Below are 18,524 nucleotides of genomic sequence, written 5' to 3'. Positions count from 1 at the left end.
TGCGGAGGTTGGATTTTTGGATGGAGAGGAGACCAGCTGAGGTGGATCTGAGGGACCGTGAGGGTTGGTACGGGGAGAGGAGGTCAGTGAGGTATAAGGGGGCCAGATGGTGGAGGGCTTTGTAGGTGAGGACCAGGATTTTGTAGGTGATCCGGTGGGAAATAGGAAGCCAGTGGAGTTGTTTTAGGACTGGAGTGATGTGGTGCCAGGATTTGGAGTGGGTGATGAGTTGGGCAGCTGCGTTTTGGCCCAGTTGGAGTCGGTTGATGTTGGTAGAGCTGATGCCGAGGAGAAGTGAGTTGCAGTAGTCCAGTCGGGAGGAGATGAAGGCATGAATGGGTCTGATTTTGGCAATGTTGCGGAGGTGAAAGAAGGAGGTTTTAATGACTTGACGGATGTGAGGCTCAAGGGAGATGGTAGAATCAAAGATAACACCAAGGTTGCGGGCCTGGGGAGATGGGGAGACAACGGTGCCGTCGATGGTGAGAGTGGGGTTATTGGTTTTGCTGAGTGTGGATTTGAAGCCTTTGAGGAGGAATTCTGTTTTATCGCTGTTGAATTTGAGGAAGTTGTGTTGCATCCAGGTTTTAATAGCTGACAGACAGGAGTTGATGTGGGAGAGGGGAGGATTGTGGGGAGATTTGGTGCTGAGGTAGATCTAGGTGTCAACAGTGGAAGTCCAGGTTGAAGTGGCGGAGTATCTGACCAAGAGGGAGGATGTAGATGATGAAGAGGAGGGGGTCGAGTACGGAGCCTTGGGGAACACCTTGAGTGACTGTGGCTGTGGCAGAGGTGTGGTTATGGAGAGAGATGAAGTGGGATCTGTTGGATAGGTAGGAGTGGAGCCAGCTGAGTGCAGTACCTTTGATACCGAGGTCTTTGAGTCTGGTGAGCAGGATGTTATGGCTCACGGTATCGAAGGCTGCACTCAGGTCGAGGAGGATGAGGATGTTGAGGGAACCGGTGTCAGCAGAAGTGAGGAGGTCGTTGAGGACTTTGAGGAGAGCGGTTTCAGTGCTGTGGAGGGGGTGAATACCAGATTGGAGAGGTTTGAATTGGTTATTGGCATGAAGATGGGTTTGTAGTTGTGCGGTGACTATACGTTCCAGGGTTTTAGACAGAAAGGGGAGGTTGGATATTGGGCGGTAGTTATTGAGGGAGGAGGGATCCAGACCAGGTTTTTTAAGGATTGGGGTGACAGTGGCAGTTTTGAAGGCAGAGGGGACAGTTCCAAGGGACAGTGAGGAGTTGAAGAGGTTAGTGAGGTAGGGGCATAGGACGGGGAGGCAGGACTATTTATTTTATTACATTTATATAGCGCTTTATCATAGACACTCAAAGCGCATTTGGGGGGGGGGGTGGGGACTGCTCTCTAACACCACTAATTTGACACCCTGGCATGAAGATAATGTTTTTTACTGACCTAAAGGTTCCAGGTTAGAGGCTGGTTCCAATCCAGCAAAGATAGACAAGGCCAGGAAATGTATCAGTGTTATGGCTACATACCTTAAAATGTGTATTAATTATTAACATATGTAGCTTTTCTTCATCCCCTTTTCCCTCTACAGCCTCTCTGGGCCTATGTACTACCACTATAAAGACCCAATCTGCTGTTTATGTATTCTGATGTAAGAATGTTTACTGTTGTATAGTTTTATATTAAATTCAATATATTTGCACTGCTTTTGTCTTTACTGACTGAAATATTAGATTTCACAATTCAAATATATCTATTCAAAGGACAAGCAAATCACACAATTCAGATTAAACATTAACGGGAAAAGAAAAGCGAAAATACTCCTACAAGTTTCAGTCTTACGCAGTCTATTTCTGTTCAACTTTCTACATAAAGATTATACTCATAATCAGATCCTGAGAAGCTATAATAGCCATTAACACATCTGCGTATAGATCACTATATTTACAAATAACAGGCAACTGATAAATGGAAGCTTTTAGGAATGTGCTTTAACTCGTAAAGTAAATTTATTCTGATTCTTTTATATAAGAAATGATTACCAATACACAAGCAGCAGCTTGACAAGTACAAGTTAAATCTTGCTTTCATGAAAACATCAATTTCACAGGCTAAAAATTCAAAAGTTGTTTTGTATGTTTTAAGAAAACTTAAATTAAAAGAAGTAGCAGTAAAACAGTGATTATAATATAACCTATGAATAACAACCCAGTGTCATAATTTGGCAAAATTGTAATGTCTTATGAGCCGATGCCTTGACATCAGCGATGATGAAGTGATGACTTCCTAAGTGTTCACTGCACAGATGAGAAGTCTTGTTAGGAGAACTGTCTCCTCATGTTGAGCAACTGGTCCAGCCTGTCTGGAAACAATACAAACAGGGAAATGAATGAACAATTGATAATGAAAACCGTTGGTTTAACCCTTTAAAATACTCTTTAATTTTACCCCCAAACCGATGGTCATTTTTTTTGGTTAGAGTTTGTTCTTCCACATTCAACATACTATACTATGACTTTAACTTTTTATCAATTATTCGACATACCATATTACTACTACTATTGCTATTTTTTGTCATACTATACTATGACTTTTATGTGACTTTTTCAACATACTACTGTATACTATGACTTTTTATCACTTTTTTGCGATAAACTATACTATGACTATGACTTTTTTCGTCATACTATACTATGACTTTTTTTTATCACCTTTTACGACATACTTTATATTAAAACCAGCAAGTAGGCATTGCAGACTCTTGCAGACTGACCCTTGGTTCAATCCCCAGTCCAGGCCAGCCGTTTTTGTGTAGTTTGCATGTTCTTCCAGACTTTCTTTGACATACTATACTATGACTTTTTCATCATAATATACTATGACTTTTTTTCTGACATACTATATCATGACTTTTTTCTCACTATTTTGACATGCTATGACTTTTTTCGATATACAAACGTACTGTACTTGACTTTTTATCACTTTTTTGCGATAAACTATACTATGACTTTTTTCGTCATACTATACTATGACTTGTCTAGCACCTTTTATAGGTGTGCTTAATTTGATGGCTTGGTGGCTCAGTAGTTAGCACAGCTTGAACTAAGCCCATCAAGTAGGCACTGCAGACTGACCCTTGGTTCAATCCCCAGTCTAGGCCAGCCATTTTTTTGGTTAGAGTTTGTTTTTCCAGACTTTCAACATACTATACCATGACATTTTATCACTTTCTTTGACTTACTACTATGACTTTTGTATGACTTTTTTTCGACATGCTATACTATGACTTTTATCGTCATACTATATATACTATGACTTTTTTATCATTATTTCAACATACTTTATCCAGCAAGTAGGCATTGCAGAGTCGTACCCTTGGTGCAATCCCCACACCAGGCTGAATCTTTGTGTGTGTGTGTGTGTGTGTGTGTGTGTGTGTGTGTGTGGAGTTTTCATGTTCTTCCAGACTTTCTTTGACAAACTATACTATGACTTTTTCTAACTTTTTTTCGACACACTATACTATGACTTTTTTCAACATACTATACTATGACTTTTTTATTATGTTTTTTCGACATACTATACTATGACTTTTTTATTGTTTTTTCGACATACTATACTATGATTTTTTTTGCCTCGACATACTATCCTATGACTTCTTTCAACATACTATACCATGACTTTTTTCGACAAACTATACTATGACTTTTTATGACGTTTTTCAACACAGTATACTTTGCCTGTTATGACGTTTTTAACACACTACTGTATACCATACCTTTTATGACTTCTTTCGACATATTATAGTATGACTTTTTATCAACATACGTTTTATGACTTTTTTCGACATACTGTTCTATGACTTTTTCGACTTACTATACTATAACTTTTCATGACTTTTCGCCATAATACTGTTTACTATGACTTTTCTATCACTTTTTTTACATTCTTTACTTGATGGCTCTGTGGCTCAGTAGTTAGCACAGCTCAAACTAAAACCATCAAGTAGGCATTGCAGACACTGACCCTTGGTTTCGATCCCCAGTCTGGGCCAGACATTTTTTTGGTTAGTTTGTTTTTCCAGACTTTCTTTGACTTACTACTATTACTTTTATATGACTTTTATCATCATACTATACTATGACTTTTATCGTCATACTATACTATGACTTTTTGACATACTATACTATGACTTTTTTATCACTTATTTCGACATACTTTATTTGATGGCACATTGGCTCAGTGGTTAGCAAAGCTAATGACTATTTTCGTTATACTATACCATGACTTATTTTTCTGACATACTATATTATAAGTATTTTTAACATACTGTACCATAATATTTTTTTCAACTTTTTTCAACATACCATATTGTGACTTTTTTGATATAGTATACTACAACTTTTTATGACTTTTTTCAAAATACTATACTGTGACTTTTTTATGATTTTTTTCGTCATACCTTACTCTGACTTTTTTCCATCATACCATACTATGACTTTTTATGACTTTTCAACATACTACTGTATACCATGACTTTTATCACTTTTTTCCGACATACTATACTATGACTTCTTTCGACATACTATACTCTCACTTTTTAGACCCTTTTTTTGACATACTATACTATGACTTTTTTCATTTTTTTCGAAACACTGTACCATGACTTTTTCCCTCATTACTATACAATGACGTCTTTCCTTTTACTATACTATGACTTTTTTATCATTTTTTTTTTTTTTTTTTTTTTTTTTTTTTTTTTTTTTTTTTTTTTTTTTTTTTTTTTTTTTTTTCTATACTTTGGCATTTTTTATACTTTTTTAAATGGATATGGACACAATTTTTGTCAAGAGAAGTGGCTCACCAAGTGAGGCTGTTTCCAAAAAGTCTGAAGTGATAAGCTCAAATCCCGTAGCCTCGTGAGTCAGGTTACAAATCCTGGCTCGCCTGCCTAACTATATGATCTTGAGATTATCCAAGTATTCTTTTCACGAGTGTGAAGAACAAATAACCGAACAAAACAGCCAAATTTAATCCTTAGGTGTAGCTCATAAAGACAAGTTTTTGACTTTGCACATAGATCATAATCTAAGGTTGAAGGATTAAATCCCCACTGTGCCTCCAGAGTTTTTACACCATCAAACCACTGCAATTCAAACAAATGGCTCACTGTGATAATGCCTGGTGCTCTGCCTGAAGGTTGCAGGTTGTGGGTTCAAACCCAAAAAGGAGTGTTGAATTTTAAGCTGTAAAACCCAAAATGAAGAAGACCAATGCGTCGAGAGAACATCTTTCAGTGTAATTACAATGGTGTGTGGTAGATGTGTTCTAGACACATAAAATAACCAAGTTGGATTCAAGACCTGCTTGTTACCAGTGCAAAATGAAGTAAATCAGGAACATTAACACAAAAACAATGAATTAAAACAATTACTTTTTATTTATTTTACAGGAATACACAAACATTGGAAGGATGAAAACAACCTTTTTATGTGCATTTTATGGCATGGACAGACTTTTTGTCATACTATTCTATGACTCTTAATGACTTTTTTTGACATACTATACTATGACTTTTTTTTTACTTTTTTCGACACAGTATACTATGCCTTTTATGCCTTTTTTCGACACACCATACTGTGACTTTTTATGACTTTTTTTTCAACATACTGTACAATGACTACTTTCAACATACTATACTATGACTTTTTGTCCCTTTTTTCAACATACTTTACTATTACTTTTTATGACTATTTTCGTCATACCATTCCATGACTTTTTTTCTGACATACTGTATTATGACTTTTTTAAACTTACAATACTTTGACTTTTTTATGACTTTTTTTGACATACCACACTATGATTTTTTCATCATACTATCCTATGACTTTTTATGACTTTTTTGACATACTATACTGTGACTTGTTTATTACTTTTTTCGTCATACTATACTATCACTTTTTATGACTTTTTGATATACTACTGTATACTATTACTTCTTTTTTTTTTAGACATTCTATATTTCGACTTTTTCATGACTTTTTTGTTTTTACATACTATATACTAGGATGGACTAGATGTTTTGGCATTTTTTACACACTACTGTATACTGACTTTTTTCGACATACTATAACATGACTTTTTATCACTTTTTTTCGACATGCTATACCATGACTTTTTTAACATACGATACTATGACTTTTTTATGGCTTTTTTCAACATACTATACTGTGACTTTTTTCATCACACAATACTATAACTTCTTTTGATATAGTATACTATGATTTTGTATCACTTTTTTTTCAACATACTACTGTATTCTATAGCTTTTTAGCAATTATATACAAATTGTATATCAATACGTTTGCAAATGCTTTCTGGTGCTCAGGGTAATGTCATTATATTGATACCACGTATTGTTTGGGCTATTTTGAGGCTTCTTCGGCAGTTTACCAAGGCTCTTTCAGTTGATCTCAGTAGCAAGCAGTTCATAAACAAACAGGTGCCAGGGCAAGGCAAGATTACAGCTGGAAGGACCGGCTGCTGTTCTCCTACAGGCCTACTATGACAAAACCTTTCCCCAGGCCAAAAAATTACAATCACAGACAGCAATGTGAAAAATAACACAACATTACAATTGATTCATATTAATTATATATACAGTATATCGTGTGTATTTGTGTATTAATAATAACAACAATAATACATTTATTATTAATAATATATGTGTGTGTCCTGAGAGCTTTCTGTCTTTCTCTGTCAATATGTCTGTATGCTGTAAAGAAATAGTGGCTCAGATAGGCAAAACCTTTCTGAAAATATTGAACACAGCTGATTGCGATGTCGTAATATGACCCATCAATGTCCCATTTTACCAACTAATTCATTAATTTCAGTTACTTCTTCATCCAAATTAAAACTGGCAATTCACTTTAGCATCAGCTTTCGCAAAACAAAATTCATACAATATTGGTATTATGTGCTTTTTTAAGACATTTATTACATCTTATTAATTATAACCACTTCCACTTTACCACATTTGCCTGCACCTTCTTACACATTTTAAACAGCAATTCAGTGTAGCAGCTATTTAAAAATATCTTTAAATATTTCACTTTTGTTTGATACATTATTGGTGTTATTCAACATTTAAAATCATTCCCACTTCTCACTACTTCACCTTCTTCTTAAGCAATTATGCCAGCAATCCAGTGTAGCTTTAGCTATTTAGCTTTTCAGCATTCACAAACATTTTCTTCAGGAAATGCATTTTCTAGATACCTGATGAGAAGCAGGGATACAACAAAAAGAAAATTACTTATGGTTATATTGATGTTTTAAAACAAAAACTTTAACTTTCAAAGGTGTATGGTACATAATTTAAAAACTCCTCATATGAAAATGATTTGTCTACAAGAAACTTCACATAAACAACTACAGTCTACTAGATGTAGTAAGAGAGTATAATGCAGGTATTGTATGGTTACATGTGTGATAGTTGTTATATTTACCCTACCTGGCTTTTAGGTTAAGTAACGCTTAAAAAAACATATCTGTGCATGTTAAGATATCTAAATAAATGCATAAATGTCTTTGAATTAAAGGTATCCCTTTGGTGTGTTTATCTAATGACAGATGATCTGATCTGAAAAGTTTCCTTGCATCTTTCAGATATGATCTTAAGTCATCAATAGCAGCTAATAAAGTGGACACATTTGATAAACCACAAAAGAGGCGGACCAAATAAAACAGCAAAGGGTTCAGAGTCTACTTTCAAGCTGAATTGGGGAATTCCAATCTTGAAACTCTCCAATCTCTTTTCCAGCTCACCAGTTTCTTTTTTCCACACTGGAAACAATAGCTTCCTTTCAACATAATCCAGTCCAGTGTGAGTTTTATGACCATTTAATGGGTCATTCCATCTAACAGCCTTGTCTTTTACTATTACCCATACAACGGCCCCATTGTGCATAGACATGGGAGATAGGAGATAAATACACCTTATCAGCCACAACAAGACATAATTACTTTCACCCTGCTATCTCACTGTCCCTCTCCACCATGCATTATCTGCCCACTTATGAGGATATTCAGAGCCATCAAGTGCTTTGAAGATCTCCGCCAGTTGGCTGTTTGCTCTCTCTGTTTCCCCCTTCTGCAGATCAACTCTGTTTCAACTGTTGTAAATGTGTTGTAATACAACATCTTACAGCCATACTTTGCTCTCTAAAATTTAAATCTGCTTCTAATTGCTACTTTTGGGATGAGGATTATTGCTCATGATAGCATGTCTTCTGTCATGCTTTCCGCTGTGAAGAAATCACCCACTGCCATTAGCACTCGACTAATGTCTTCTTATCGCCCAATTTACCCGTTAACACTAACCAAAGGTTACTGAGGGGAGAAGAACAGATCAGCGGTAAGAGATAGTGAGAGTGAGACACAGGCAGATTTTAAGTTAAAACAATTCTTCCACTTGTAATTAATGTATTTACTAAATACTGAGGCATTTTAAGTTGGTCTTCAGCATGTTTTGATTATTTTGCATTGCCTGGGTTTGAACAGCACTCGACTGAAGGATACTGCTGCATTCAAACAGGTGAAAATGTCCTTTTTTAGGCATGGTAGCGGAAAAAAAACGTCGGCGTGGCAGTCATTCTTTTCACCACTTTGGTACGGACAGAAATATCGCAACAACTATTGGCTGGATTGATGTAAAATTTCTGATAATCATGGTCTTTATAGGATGAATCCTAATGACTTTTGAGAACCCCTTACTTGTCCTCAAGCGCCACCATGAGGTTCACATTTGTGGGTTTAAGTGTCTACAACTATTGGATGGATTGTCTTGAAATTTTGCAAACAAATTCAGTACAATGGAAATATGGAGTTACCTTTTTAAATACTCTGTAATAGCGTGCAGCAGTAAGACTGAGGCTGCTTGTTATCTGTACATCTCCAGGTGAATTTATGCAGAACTTACTCTGTTTTTTACCTGTGGGCTTTTATCCTGTAAATCCAGTGTGTTTTATTTGATTATTTTGTGGAAACTGAATCTCTGTGTCCTCTTGTGTGCACAGAGCAGCAACTAACCCACTATCGACTTGTGGAGGAAAAGGATACAAAAACAAATGCACTGCTCAGAAAAAGGACTGACAGCTGCTGATTCTGAGGACAGACAGGAAGGACATCTACAGTATCTGAAACATGACAAATCATAAGTAACATTTTTAATCTTAAGATTTTTTAAATTCAAGGAGTTGTTGAGAGCTGAAGGGCCATGCAGTTTAGAAAACTAATTCAATCACACATCAGGCTAATCTTTTAAGCAAATGAATCTCCTGGTGGTAATGGCAATAGTGCCACCTCCCATCAGGTAACTTCTGTAGTCAATATTCCAAAAATTGAAATGAATTGATCAGTCACTTGACTTTGTCAATAGACTAATGGAGGGCTGCTAAAATCTGTCAATATTTAAAAGGGTGGCAGAAGTAAATCACAGCATTGTGGTATATTTTAATGGCCCTCAATTGATCAAAACGTCATCAGAGGTGTGACAAAGTGCGGTCTGTCCGGCTCCTTCGCAACAGAGCTCTGATGAAGTGACAGAACAGTCAAAATACCCTATAGAGTACCAATAGACAGATTTCTATTTATTTAGCTTCTGCTTAGTACACTATACAGCTAAGACCAGAAGTACAGATACAACTGGATCTGTGTAAAGTAGAGGTAGTCTTTCTATAACTTTCTAACTAACTAACTAACAGTGTCCAGTCTGGCAAGAAACACTAACTTGATGTTTTAGCATTGATTCATAACACAGCACAATATACTGCATCACTGACTTTGAGGGAACAATGAAAGTATAAATACAATCGTCTCTGCCTCATTCACTCATCTTTTCTTCTCTCCTTGTTTATTATATTTGTTCTATTTATGGCTTCAAGGGTAGAGAGGTCAGGGAACTCATCCCTCTCTGTCAGTGTGCTAATTGGTTTGAATAAACAGCCCTCCCCCCAATAAACTATGTGTGCTCAATCTTAAAGGTCCAGTGTGTAACGTGTTTAGTTGTTCATTATCAAAATCTGTGTTGCCCGTTTCACAAACTTGTCCTTTTTCAAGAATATTTACCACCACCATCAATTCCAAGTATTCCTTTTGGCTTGAAATTTTACATTTGCGTTTGCATGAACTGAGGTAGACGCTCCATATTCATGCGCCATCTTGAAATACGTTAGCCGGTAAGGGACATACAGGACATACTGCTCTGCCTTTCGCGTTTTCGTTGTCACATGATATGGATAAATTCTCCATCTCGCTTGGATTAAAAATGTGCTTTGCAGGTGTCAAACAGCCAAATTTTCAGTCTAATCTGTGTTTATCTTGTATCAGTAGAGAGAAAAAAAGGCTCTGGATGTTTTGTTATTATTAATCTTAAGATATGTAAGACATAAAAAAACAAATCTCAACCAGTTGCATTTTACAAACAAATATCAGCAAAAATCTGAACTGACGAATTTGATAAACCATCCAAAATATGTCAAAATGGTGAAACTTTGAAACTGCTATAATCCCCCATATATGAACGATTCCCACCCAGTGTATGACAACCAACCTTTCCCCTTGCCTTCGAGTCTGGCTGTTTGGAACAGGCACAAACACGTAGTCAGCCACACAGTGTATAAAAAAGTTATTTTCGAGTATTATCAAGCCTTTAGAGCGACATTAATCTTAGTCTGAGATTTTTCTGAGCTTTTTTAAATATTTTTGAAGGCTCTCTATGCTCCACACTTCCTGCTTCGTCTGCATATACTAAGGATGTCGTAATTTCGGTGTAATATTTCCTTTGAAAGGGTAAAAATACTGTCATTTCTCCAGTTTTTTACCATGGACAAAGTTAAAAACTTTTGGACCCTCACAACTAGTCAAAACTGTAGATCAGTCATAAGGGAATCTCTTACTCTCAGTTCTAAATTCCAAGAGAGGAGAATATGCCTCCTTTAACTGGTTGCCTGTACATTTTAGAATAGATAATTTAAAGATTTAAAATGTTTTACTATTGATATTTAGGGATTTCAGGCTCAGGCCTAGATTACATATATTTTCTTATCCCTTATATGAGCTAGAGAGTATCATCTGGTGTTTGCCTAATTTTGTCCTAATTTTTTTAATCATCTTTCCTCACTGTTTCAACCCTCATTTCATGATACTGATTAACTTTTTGATGTTATTTTTTTTTTCTCTTGTGGTTTTTATAGTCGTTTGCCTTGTAAAGCGCTTGACCGTGAAATAAAGTAAAGTAAAGCATTTGAGTTGACATCTTCTTTCTGTGTGTCTCAAAATTATTCCGGGACACAAAGTCCTACACCTGCCATATTTACATATCTAAATCTCATATTTATTGACATTTGGTTTTGTTCAAATATCTTTATGAGATTAGCGCTGTTTGTGATATTCTGTATGCACTTGGTGCACTGACGTGTTGAGTTCCAGGAAATGTTCCAGATGTGCCAAGCTGGCACCGGCTCAGAGCGAGCTAACTGAGGAATTAGCAATTCCATAATTGACTGTTGTGTCAGAGGTTCTGACAAACCGAGATGATGAAGCGGTCACTAAGTGATTTGTCTCATGCTCTGTCTCAGACTATGCCTAACACAAAACTTCGGTCACTAATTACAACATCCACTGTGTCCTGCTTTACAAACTCCTTTACTCTATATCCCTCAAAGCCTGTAATTTAATCTAAAAAAATGTTTTGTTTAACTAGTGGCACCTTACAGGAGAAGCACTCTAAATTTTGTTGTATGTTTTTAATGATAAGCTGATGTCCTGGCTCTGGTCATACTGCTAAAAGAGCTACAAGCAAAGCACAAGAAGACTGTCCTCCAAGAAGAAAGTTTCAACAACAAAACCACCTTTGTTCACGTTTACAAAGCCCTCTAGCAGCCTTAGGGATTATTGATGATTATTGACTCTTGTCCATTAGATACAAAAGAGTTAGTCTATCCTGAGGTGTTCAGGGTGGAGAGATTGGTCAACCAAACGTCAGACTTTAAAGGTCCAGTGTGTAACGTGTTTAGTTGTTCATTATCAAAATCTGTGTTGCCCGTTCACAAACTTGTCCTTTTTCATTAATATTACCAATTAATATACCACCACCATCAATTCCAAGTATTCTTTTTGGAATTTTGGAATTTTCATTCGCATGAACTGGGGTAGACGCTCCACATTCATGCGCCATCTTGAAATACGTTAGCCTGTAAGGGACATACAGGACCAACTGCTCCGCCTTTCGCGTTTTCGCTGTCACATGATAAACTCCCAGGTGCTGCTAATGCTGCTAATGGGTATCGTAGCTTCCCGGCCCCAGCAAGTTTGAAGAAGGAAACATAGAGGACCACATTTATTCAAAATCCAAATTTCAGGAACAGGAGTTTTCTTCTTCACCCAGAAAAAGAAAAACGATATTGAAAAGAGCAAGAGACCGGCTTTTTGAAGCGTGAAGGCTACCGTAGCTGTAATACGTACTTTGAACTGCGTGGCACGAGAGAGTTGATTGCGATATATGATCTCAACGCTAGATGGGAGAAATTCCTACACATTGGACCTTTAACACAGGAGACTGCTGTTTTTCTCCTGTTCTCATGTCAACTTGGTTTTTCTCTTTAATCATGACGATTGTTCCCGAACCTAAACTGTTCCAATTGTTCATTTCTTACACTGCACTATAACTTACTGTATATTCTTATATTGTATTCCGTCTAATTCCATGGTGTATTTGTATATATGTTTTAAATTGTTTTAAATTGCTTTTTAATGTTTTATGTAAAGCACTTTAAGGTGTCTTGTTGCTGAAATGTGCTATATAAAGCTGCCTTGCCATGCCTTACCAACGTGGTTATTACATAATGTAACGATGATGACATGGCTCTACAGGGCATGGACAAATGACACATTTGCCGTTAAATTCGAAGGAGTTGTTGAGTTAGCCCTGTTGAGTAGAAGATTATAGTTTTTATATTGTTTTTACATATTTGATGTGACTTTTTGACAGGTAAATGGACATGAAGTGATGTCAGGAGAAAGGCAGCTTGCTTTCTGGGATCTAAGTAGTTAGTGTTCATTTTTGTTTCCCCGTGATTGCCAAGACATGGGAGAAAAAAATTCAAAAGCCAAAAGTCTTGTTCATTATTGTTCTCTGTGTGATTACATTTCTGTGAGATTCTATTGAACCAGTGAACCTTGGGGTCAACAGGTGTTTTACCCTAGCCTGAGAAAGTCCCCTGTAGTATGATAGGTGTTCAGTGTATGTCCCATAGCTAACTGTCTGAAGTTAAAATGTCACGACAGGTTGGGTTAAGTTTATATTTAGTGAGTTAAGTGTTAAGTGTTAAGCTGCCACTGAAGGACACTGGCTCTTTGGGTTTATTGTTGTACGGTTGCTTCCAGGATTTTGGATTAAGATGGTAGAAACATGAACATGTAAAAATATAAGATCCTAGTTCATCTTCATTTTGTTGACACATCCTACCATGAAATATTAATATATATGTACCCACTAATGTTTTAAAAACTGTGCCTTTAATGTCCTTCATTGTCCTCTCTGTTTTCTTGCACCGGCTCCCTCGCTCTCCTGCTCCCCCTCCCTGAGACTGTGCGCTTGCCCTGACAATGCAGCATTATGGAAATAAATTGTTCCATTAGGTGCATTGTGTTCTGTCATCAGGCCAACCACACTGGGTTATTAATGGACACAGCCTCCGCTTTGATTAAGACGAAAGATTTATGAAACAACACACACTGGCGGCGTATCACCCAACATACTTACCTTCACTGAGGTGTGTTACACCTTGCAGGAAGGGAACTTATGAAAGTCACCAAAAAAAATAGTTATTTAAAAAAATATATATATATATTTTTATATATATATATATATTTTTATATATATATATACTACCAGTCAAAAGTTTTAGAATACCCCAATTTTTCCAGGTTTTTATTGAAATTCATGCATTTCAATGTCTTATTGTACTCTGAAATGAAAGAAGAGAACAAATGAACAATTTAAGTTAAAAAAGAAATCATGGAATCAATTTATAAACCAAAATGTATTATACATTTTTGACTCATCAAAGTAGCCCCCTTTGGCAGATATAACAGCTGAACACACTCGTGGCATTCTTTCTACAATGGAAATCAAATATTCTTCAGAATGTTCTTCCCAACTCTGTTGCAGAAGTTCCCATAAATGTGTGGCACTTGTAGGTTGCTTTGCTTTCACTTTTCTGTCCAGTTCATTCCAAACCAGCTCAATGGGGTTTAAGTCTGGTGACTGTGCTGGCCACTCCATGTTTTTAAGCTTACCATCTTGTTCTTTTTTGCTAAGGTAGTTCTGGCATAGCTTGGACTTATGTTTTGGGTCATCATCTTGCTGTAGGATGAACCCCTGACCAACTAGGAACATACCAGAGGGTACTGCATGGCGCTGCAAAATGCTGTGGTAGCCGTTTTGGTTCAGGGTGCCTTTCACTCTGTACAAATCACCGACCCTGGATCCAGCAAAACAGCCCCAGACCATCACGCTTCCTCCTCCATGTTTGACAGTTGATGTCACACACTGAGGAAACATCCTTTCGCCTACTCGACGGCATACAAAAATCCTGCGTGATGAACCAAAGATTTAAAATTTTGATTCATCAGTCCATAACACCTTCTTCCAGTTTCTTGGCCCAGGCAAGCCTCTTTTTCTTATTCTGACGTCTTAGCAATGGCTTTCTTGCTGCAACTCGACCTATCAAACCTGCAGCTTGAGGTCTTCTCTTTACAGTTGAAACTGAGACTTGCTTATTACGACCACTATTAAGCTGTGCTTGAAGCTGTCCTGTGAGCCGCCTATCACGCAAGCTGTTGGCTCTCAGAAACTTGTCTTCTGATTCTGTTGTGGTTTTGGGTCTGCCAGACCTCTTCCTGTCAGAGTTTCCCCCAGTTTCTAAGTGCCTTTTGATGGTGAAGAATACTGTACTCACTGACACCTTGACTTTCTTCGCAATTTCTCTGTAGGAAAGACCAATGATGGTCTGTCTCTCTTCCATTGTTAATTGCCTTTTTCCCGCCATTTTTTGTGGCAACACACTACTTTCTGCAGTGCAATACTGTTCAAATAATGCTCACGAGGGTATGGTACCACAGTGTGTTCCAACAATACTTTTATACAAACAGAGGGGGTTGTAAGTAATCCAGAAAAGTTGGAACACCTGAATTGGTAGCACCAACTTTCAAAGCTTGATCAACCTCCATTGCTGCAGAACAGCTTTACGTTTTTAACCTATTTTTTGTTCCCTGAAAAAGGCCTTTTTGTAAAATTCTGAAATGTACATTTTTTTTCAGTTTTGGGTAACCTTACTTTTTTTTTTTACCTTAGACCTAATATCCTAATATATAGTTTGACAGATAGAGGATACTTTTCTCTTTTGGACGTGATGGTTTTCCCGGTGGCAAAGACATGTAGTAAACACTATAAAATGTGAATGACTGCAAATAGGCTATATGCTATAGACCGAATCATAAACCCATATTATTGGACAATAATAATTTTGACCTGATGATGATGCTAGATGAGGGTCGAGGGATAACACAAGTTATTATAATTCATCCTGAGGGAGACATGAATCTGTACAAAATCCATCCAATAGTTGTCGAAATATTTCCCTAAAAGTCAAAAAGTCTTAACTTAATGTCGTTAGAAGAAAAGTCAAATATCACCAAATACAGTGTGAATAATCTGCTGGGGACCATGCATGTCTATACTAAATTCATATCCAGTAGTGGTTGATATATTTCAGTCTGGAGGTGGAGAGAGCTACCAATCGACATTGGCCATGCTGCTTTTAAACGCAAAAGCAGACGCATCTGACCAATCAAACACTCAACAAGCAATCGTTTAAGCCAAATCACGAATAAGACTTATGCTAAACTTGATGTCGCTGTTACAGTGTGTTTGTCTAAGTGCAGCAGATCAGACCACTGTGTAAGCTATGTGATGCCATGTTGGCTATTTCAACATTTGTATCTTTACCAATTTTGTTAGAATCATACAGGCCTTACTCATTGCCTCTCTATGACACAGGTGAGTGTGTGTGTGTGTACACAAGTGTGACTGATCCCATTTATCAGGCCAGTTAACCCTTGGCAGCAAGTAGTAATACAGAGCAGAGGACCCAAGGGGGATGCAGGCACTCGCTCTAATTAAATCCCCCCTCCACCTTACCACCCACACCTACACAGACCACCTCCCCTCCTCCAGAAGGAGAGACTCTGACCTTCCAGCATGTAGGCACCGTCAGTGAACATGTTAGCATCCTGACGTTAGCATTTAGCTCAAAGCACCACTGTGCCTACATATAGCCTCACAGACTGTCACCTTGTTTGTGTTTGTTAAAATTACTTTACTACATAAACCATAGGTCTAGTCTGATACTGTTTAAGAATACAGCGGTGAAACGGTGTGCTTCTCTGTTTCTCTTACAAATTGTGGCCACAAAGCAGCAAATTAATCGATTTAAATTCAAAGAAAAACAGGAACATTGCGCTCAACTGTGTAATACTCTTCCCACATCGATAGTTTTGAGTTTTTTGTCGTTATAACTGTATTTGTTTTCCCAGGACTGTTGAGTTAATCGACATATGATGATGATGATGATGCTTTTCCCCTTTTCAACTCAGTATGCCTTCACTGAGCTGTTGACCCTTTCTAATCCAGCCTGTTTTCAGTGCTGTTGGCATATAATCTTAATGCTGACTCAAAATAAATGTGTCATTCCTTCGCTTGTGAAGTAATAACAGTGAATAAAGTGGCATTAGTGTGAATAAGTGTTTGTACTGGCGTGAAAGCACACAGCTGGCTTTTGTGTGGACCACTGAGTTCAAAAGTGGGTTAAGAGCAGGGTAATCTGTCTGGCTGACAGCATCAGAGCGGCTGGCATCATTAATACAGTCCCAGGCTGAGGCGTAGTCACAGCGGCTCCATCCACTGTTTGTGAAGGGTACACATGAACAGAAATCCAACTGTTTTAATAATACTGGAAGTGCAGCTACCATTTCATCAACACAAAGTTTACTAGCACAAAAATGTTTAACTAGCTCACACACCGGTGATAAATGTCAAATGATTTCTCCATCAGTCACAAGCCATCATAATAAGGCAGATAAATAGTGTGTTCATTACTAGCAGGTTCTAAGGAAAACTTTATTATCTACAGTATCTGCATTGAAGATCATGCCCAAACCCAGACTATTAGACCAGATAAAAACCGTCACTGTATAAATGGCTGATCAGGACTTTTTTTATTATTATTTATTTATTATTCCTGGCAGCTGTATTAGATGTAATGCAGAAATTGGTACTCTGTTTCATTTCATTGTATGTGGCAGTGGCAGATATGAAAATAGTGTTCCCAATTAAGCTAAATTATATGAATTACTGTATATATACCTTAATGCATTTTATATATATATAGATATTGTGTATTATTTTTTTACTGGCCAAACATACTATAATTGCATTAAAATGTAAAGATATTAAAATTCAAGTGAGTGCATTAATGAGATGTCTTGCAGTTTGACACTGGTTAAAGCTGAGGATTTTTATAAGGTAAAAATCATGACATAGGTACATACAGTATATAGATGTCGCTGATCAGACAAGTTTTGGTGCAACTGTTGTCACTTCAAGGTATTTGAGTGCTTGTTTGCAAATAGGGAGGAGGAGGATTTGATCTTTATATATTCTTTCATTCTAATTTTCTCATGTTAAGATAATTTGTATTCCTTTAATTACTTATTAATATTTGCTGTGAATGTTTTTCCTTCACCTTAGAATGTTGAGGTTCTGAAAATGTTTGAAAACTAAAATTAACAAAAGCAATGAACAGTGTTGACAAAAAAGCAAAAAGGGAGATAATTACTTTCTTCCATATACTAAGAAGAAGAAGACATACTTTAATGATCCCCAAGGGGAAATTACATTTTTACACTCTCCAATGCAATAAAACCACAACACTGTAAATTGCAGCTGTTGCTTGCTCTTACTAAGCTATAACTATCACAGTGGGTGCGCCGCATTAGGTCTTGCCAGTATGGGACGCCTTGAAGTGTACAGTGCAGAGAAAAACACTTTTGGAGTGCCGGCAGCAGGCATTATGATTATTCTCTATCAACTGAAGATCAAACAGTAGCAAGGAGAGTGGCACAAGGAGTGTACATTTTAACTGTGTGTAACTATTTGTAGTAGCAAAAATACTTATCGGGTAGGACAACCATAAGACTGTTTTGGTCTACATGAAACTCATTCAGGCCTTGGTTTAAGGTATCGTTGGTTTAAATTGCATCTGCTAATGTCTCCCTGCTCTTGTCCAATGAACATACAACACAACTACTTCAGGAACGGTCTCTGGGGTATGTTGAAAGGTGTTCTGGAAAATGTGGGAAATTACAAAAAACAACACAAGTTTTAGGGGCCAATTTAAATTAAAAAATTATATTTGCAACA

Source organism: Perca fluviatilis, chromosome 3 (genome assembly GCF_010015445.1).
Source record: "Perca fluviatilis chromosome 3, GENO_Pfluv_1.0, whole genome shotgun sequence".
In the NCBI taxonomy this organism is placed as follows: domain Eukaryota; kingdom Metazoa; phylum Chordata; class Actinopteri; order Perciformes; family Percidae; genus Perca; species Perca fluviatilis.
This window is presented reverse-complemented; position numbering follows the sequence as displayed.